Source organism: Dipodomys ordii, unplaced genomic scaffold (genome assembly GCF_000151885.1).
Source record: "Dipodomys ordii isolate 6190 unplaced genomic scaffold, Dord_2.0 Scaffold58, whole genome shotgun sequence".
In the NCBI taxonomy this organism is placed as follows: domain Eukaryota; kingdom Metazoa; phylum Chordata; class Mammalia; order Rodentia; family Heteromyidae; genus Dipodomys; species Dipodomys ordii.
Window position 1 is genome coordinate 7610873 of NW_012267274.1, and position 6454 is coordinate 7617326.

The following is a 6454-nucleotide window of genomic DNA, read 5'->3' on the forward strand; positions in this document are numbered from 1 at the left end:
CTTTTCCCCTTGAGTACTGTGCCTCCTACTCCAAAAGAAAATGAATAAACCATACAGAAAGAAAAGAACTTATTTGGAGGTTAAAGTCACAGATTTGTCTGCCTCAATTGGCTTGATCTTCAAATTTCAGCCTCCTGTGTGGCTAGGATTATCAATATACGCCACCAGTGCCTGGCAATATTTGGTAGTTTTCTACAAAGTATTCTTGTTCTATCTTCCAACTATTTTCTGCCTTCTTTGGTTTTAATATGATTCCATTTTTCCTTCTCTAACATACTACATATCCCTCTCATTTCACTTTGTACAAATGGTTGAGTTTGCTGCATACATTATAATTAGTCTAAGTTCTCTTTCAAGTAGCACTACACCAATTTAAGGATAGTGCAAGTACCTGTTACCAAAATATTATTAGTTCCTATTGCCTAGCTCTTATAATACTTCTGCAGATTGTTTCTGTAAGCTATGATTACTGAATACAAGTTGCTATTACTATTTTGAGTCAATCATTATACATTAGATCAAACTTTTTTTTTTTATGTGTTGGTACTTGCATTTCAACTCTCTGTTACTCAGCTTTTTTCCCTGGATTATTGCTCTATCACTTGAACTATGCTTCCAGTCCCCTCCTCCTGCTTTTAAATTGTCCAGGTTAATTGGAGATAAAGAGTCTCTGTATGGGCTGGCTTTAAACCTTGATCTTCCAATCTCAGCCCCTTGAAGTCAGTAGGACTACAGGCTTGAGCCACAAGTACCTGGCTAGATCAATTTTTTTTAAAAAAATGAATTGTTTTAGTTCCATTTTTCTTTCTATAGTTTATGTGACTTACATTATTTTCCTTCTTTCTGAAGAGTTTCTTTAGCATTTTATACAAATCAGATCTACTGGAAACAAATGCTCTCCATGTTTCTGTCTTAGTCTTTAACTTTTCTTTCATTTTTGAAGTATATTTTCTCTGGAATCAGAATTTTAGGGTTTTCTTTCTTTCACTTAACACTTTAAATAGTTCTTCCATTTTCCTTGAGAGAAGATGTAATTTTTACTCTACAGGGTAATATTTTCTCTGATTTCTTGCAGTTTGAATATAATATTCATCCATATATTCGAGGGAGGGGCCTTAATACTATTTGGTATTCTGGGCCTCTATAGTTAAAAGTTCAAATAAAGCCGGGCACTGGTGGCTCATGCCTGTAATCCTAGCTACTCAGGAGGCTGAGATCATGGTTCAAAGCCAGCCCAGGGAGGAAAGTCCGTGAGACTCTTATCTCCAATAAACCACTCGAAAACCAGAAGTGGTGCTGTGGTTCAAGTGGTAGAGCGCTTGCCTTGAGCTGAAGAGCTGAGGGACAGTGCCCAGGCCTAGAGTTCAAGCCCCAAGACCGACCAAAAAAAAAAAAAGTTCAAATAAAGTGAATTTGAATTTCCAGTGACACTAACTACATTTTAGGTGCTCAATAGCCACATGTGTCTAATATCTACCAAACTGATAATTCATGTCTTCACATGCTTTTTACAAATGGTTGAGTTTGCAAACATATATTACAATTAGTCCAAGTTCTCTTTCAGATAACATTATGCCAATTTAAGGATGGTGCATGTACCTGTTACCAAATTATTATTAGTTCCCACCTATCTTTTATAATTCTGATGCCCATGTGACTGTGTCACAGAGGCAAGCATTTTCTAGAACTTACTACTACAAGCACCTAAGACCTCTGGTGTTTGTTCATATCGCTCCCCTTTTCATAGAGTGCTCTCCTTTTCTGCCTTTCTCTCTGACTCTTACTTTTTTTTCAGACTTACCTTAGGTCCCATCCGCTTTATACAACTTCTATGGAGGGAAAGGAGAATGTGTTTCACCTCATTTTCTTTAATTGAAGAAACATGAGTTGCTATCACTAGGCAAAGATCCTTTACATCCCCAGGGTCTAGTCCTGCTTCACATCAAGAACGAAAAGTTAGTGAGACTGAGCTGAGTCTTGTAACCATTTCATTCAGTCAAGTAAAAAAAGGCAACTGTCTAATACTAGCATCCCATACATGGAAGGACATTCTCAGAGCGATTCCTTCACCCAAAGGAAGCAACCAATCAAAGCCTTACTTGCATTCCCCCAACCCCCTGCCCACCTTCATTTGGGCTTAAATGATGAAAGCTATCTTTGACTTTTAGTAAAGACATCCAGAGACCACTGCCCCATAGACCTAAACCTCATAGTATTGATCTCTTTCCCTCTTCTGTTGTTTTTATTCCTGTATGTCCTTGTACTATGTCTCTTACTGTCTGTGTGATCGTGGACAAGTTGTTCAGCCTCTCTTATTTATGTTTCCTGTCTTGTGAAATTACTGTAAGCATGCCTAGGACTTTGGACAACCTCATTAATACTGCTCAAGGTTGGCATGCTCCCTAGTGTCCAGGCTGAGGTTGGATTTGGGATAAAGCTAAGGTTTCAAAGGAACAGAAGTATAGTAGTCTTCCCTTATGTGAGGGGGGATGTATTTGAAGACCCTCAGTAGATGCCTAAACTGCATGTACGAACCCTATATAACTTTTTCCTATACACGCGTGCATACATGCATATGATCAAGCTTATAAATGAGGTACAACAAGAGACTAAAAACAATAAATAGGACAATTATACTCCTACATACTGTAGGAGTATGCAAATGCAGTCTCAAATATATATTAAAAATTGTATATCTTATATTACATACTTTATAAATGTTTTTTGACATAGGATCTTGTTATGTAGCTCAGACTGGCCTCAAACTTAAAATCCTTCTCCTTGGCTTCTCAAGTGCTAGTGTTATATGTGGGTGTTACTGCACTCTTTCAGTTAAGACAAGCCCATTATGGCTTCTCTTTGGCCTATCTGAATGCTAGCATCACTATTCTTGCACTTTAGTGTTACTACTAAATAAACAAGACAAACACTGTGATAGCTTGAAAGTCATCTCACATTGGAGACAACTACTAAGTGACTAAGTGGCATATACAGCACTGACCTGCTGGATACAGATGGCTCATGTATCAGGCACATTTCACCAGGCTACCCAAAACAGTGCACAATGTAAAACTTCTGATTGTTTTCAAATTTTTTATTCATTCGTTTTGCACCAGGGTTGACCATGGATAGACAGCTGAAATTAAGAAAAGCAAAGCCATGGATTAGGGGGAATCACTGTATAAGAAAAAACACAATCATCTTACCTTCTGTCTAGAGCATGACATTCTGCAATCTTTTTGTTTCATCCCCAAAATGAAACACGTTCTTGCTTTCATTCAAAATGGTTGGGAAAGGACTGAGAAGTCAAACCTGCCATAAAGAACAAAGAAAGCTTTCATAAGAGCAGTCACTGACATGTAGCATGGAGTCTTTAAGGAGTCAGAGGACACAGAAACCTGGAATGGACCTTGTGCTGCATATAGCCATCTTTAGGTTCCTAATGACAGCAGGTTCAACACTGCAGGCCTTGGCTCCCAAGTTTACTTCTAGCTAGGTGTAGTGGTATACATGCATATTCACAGAACCATTCCTGCAGTCAGGAGGCTGAAGGATGGCAATAGGCCGGGTTTGGTGGTTCCTGCCTATAATCTGAGCTTCTAGGAGGACCACAGTTGGCCAGTCCAGGCAGTGAAAGATACTATCTGAAAAGCAAATAACACCTTCCCCTCCACAACCTAAAAAAGTAAAAGCACTGGGGGAACTTCCTAGTAATGAGAGGCCCCGAGTTCAATCCTAGTAGGAGAGGGCAGGGGGGACCAGTTTTATTATTGACTGGGAAAATTATGATGCCAAACAGGCTTAAACTATCTGTGCACACAGGAAAGATCAAAGAATAACTACCTTGTTGGGAATTCCCCACTCATTTTATACCTTTCCCTGGACTGTTTTTTGGTACTGCTGAGATTTGAACTCAGGGATTGACATTAAGCAGATATTCTGCCACTTGAACTATGTCCTCCACCTTTACCCCAGTCTTTGAAGCCCTACAATCCTTGTTAAAAAGTTGTTGTACCACTCTAGACATCAATCTGGAGGTTCCTCACAAAACTGAACATAGACCTTACGTAAAATACAGCTATACCACTCCTAGGCATTTACCTGAACATCATGAGCCAGGATATGATAAGAACACCTGCACATCCATGTTCATTGCTGCACTATTCACAAGAGTTAAGATATGAATTGCCCCACAATAGATGAGTGGATCCAACAAAATGTAGTGCCTATATAAAATGGAATTTCACAGTCATTAGAAAGAATGTCTTGTGGAGATGGGAGGGAAGGGATGATAGGGGAAAAACAAAGGAGGAGGCAACAATACTTGATAAGAAATGTACTCATTACCTTGCTCATGTGATTGTAACCCCTCTGTACAGTATTTTCACAATAAAAAGCTTATTTTTTTTAAAGAATAAAATGGGTGGAACTAGAGCAAATCATGAAGAGGTTAAGTCAAGCTCAGAGAGACAAATTGTGCATATTCCCTCTGATATGGGGAAATCAGATCTAAGATGAACTCTGGGATATGATAAATCATACAGGATTCTGGATATGCACACACAGTGAGACCAAAAGAGGATACTCTTTGGAGGGAATCAAAAAGGTGCAATGCCTGCCTCTTCATATTTATATAAAATACACATTCTGAAACCAGCCCCCTCCCCCCCTTTTTTAGTTTTCTATTTTCTTTACCTAATGTACTGTGTATTCATGTGTAAATCTCTGGGAGGGTGTGTGTGTTGGGGGAAGGGCACAGAACTTGAGGAAAAAGGGTGAAAAAAGTGCAGCAGTGGAGCTCACTGGACACTAATGAAAGTGAACTATACAACTCATGGGTGGAAATGGGAAGGAAGGACTGGGAGGAATGAGTGAACAGATGACACGGTACTAAAGGAAACGTATTCATTATCTGATTCATGTAAATGTAACCCCACTGTGTATCACTTCTATAACAACTTAAAAAAAAAGAAAAACCAAGTATATTGCACAAATGCATATAAGTTCATGACATCATGGTTATTTGTTTTTGGAGTCATTGTTAAGGAAAACGTTAGACAAAATAGGTATGTGATTGGTACAATCCAAGCCACCTCTTGTAAAATAATTACAAGTAGTGTGAGGGAGGTAGGGAGGCAAGCCTAAATATTCTTCCAGTATAGCAAACGCATAGATAAGTAAGTCATCTAAAAGCATTATTTTTTTTTAAGAAATGCATTTAAAAGATTGAAAAAAAAAGTGGTTGCAGCTGGCTTACACCTGTAATCCTAGCTACTCAGGAGGCTGAGATCTGAGGCTCACAGTTCAAAGCCCAGCCTAGGCAGGAAAGTCCATGAAACTCTCATCTCCAGTGAAATACTCAGGAAAATACAGAAGTGGCACTGTGGCTCAAGTGGTAGGGCATTAGCCTTATGTAAAAGAAGCTCAGAGACAGAGCCCAGACTGAGTTCAAGCTCCAGGACCAGCAAGATTAAAAAAGAAAAAGTGTTTGTGAGTTGTGTGCTCTTTGCTCATGCTTGTAAACCTGGATCTGAGGATTACTGCTCCAAGCCAGAAGCCAGCTAGAGCAGAAAAGCTTGTGAGATTCAATTAGCCAGCAAACGACAAAATAAAAACAAAAACCAGGCGTGGAGGTGTCAACTGGTAAGAGTACCAACCTTGCGAGAAAAAGTCAAGCAAGAGCTTGAGATGTTGGGTTCAAGCCCCAGGACTGGCACACACACACGCGTGCGTGCGCGCACACCAACAAGAAAAAAGTGTTTTTCTTTTATTTTGCTGTTTTTGTTTTCTTGAGTTGCTCATTTAGAAACCTTTAAAAGGATAGGAGGCACAGAAATGGAGGGACAAGGGGTGAAACAATGCAGCCAAGTGGTGCTCACTGGACACTATGTTAAAAAGGAACTATACAACTTGTGGGTGGGGGAGGGAAGGGGTGACACTCCTTGCCTGACTTCCGTGACACTAACCCTGTGTATCTTCATAGTAATATTTTTTCAAAGCCGTTGCATACTGGAGACTTCTGTTGAACTCAGCCATATATGCATATATATATATATATATATATATATATATACACACACACATATATATAGCAAAAAAAATATCCTTACAAGCCCAATCAATGTAACATGTTACGATACGGACGTGTAACAGTCTTCGCGTGTCTCTGGATACAGTCACAGGGCTCAGAGGGGCTGGAGGCGGCAGTGGTTTCCTTTCAAAGCGTTCATTGTCGGGTTCTAGAACTTGGACCATTAACAGCAAGCGGTGTTGGCTCCCCGGCCCCAGGATCTTTGCCCCGGGGCGCCCGGGCCGGCTGGTGTGTCGGAAGCTGCAGCTCAGGCGGTTAAAGGTTAACTTGAGACCTGCGGGAACTGTCGGGGCAGATCAGCACCCCGGGCCTCGGTTTCCCCGTCTGTGAATCGGGCGGGTAACCGGCAGCGAGGAGGGGGGG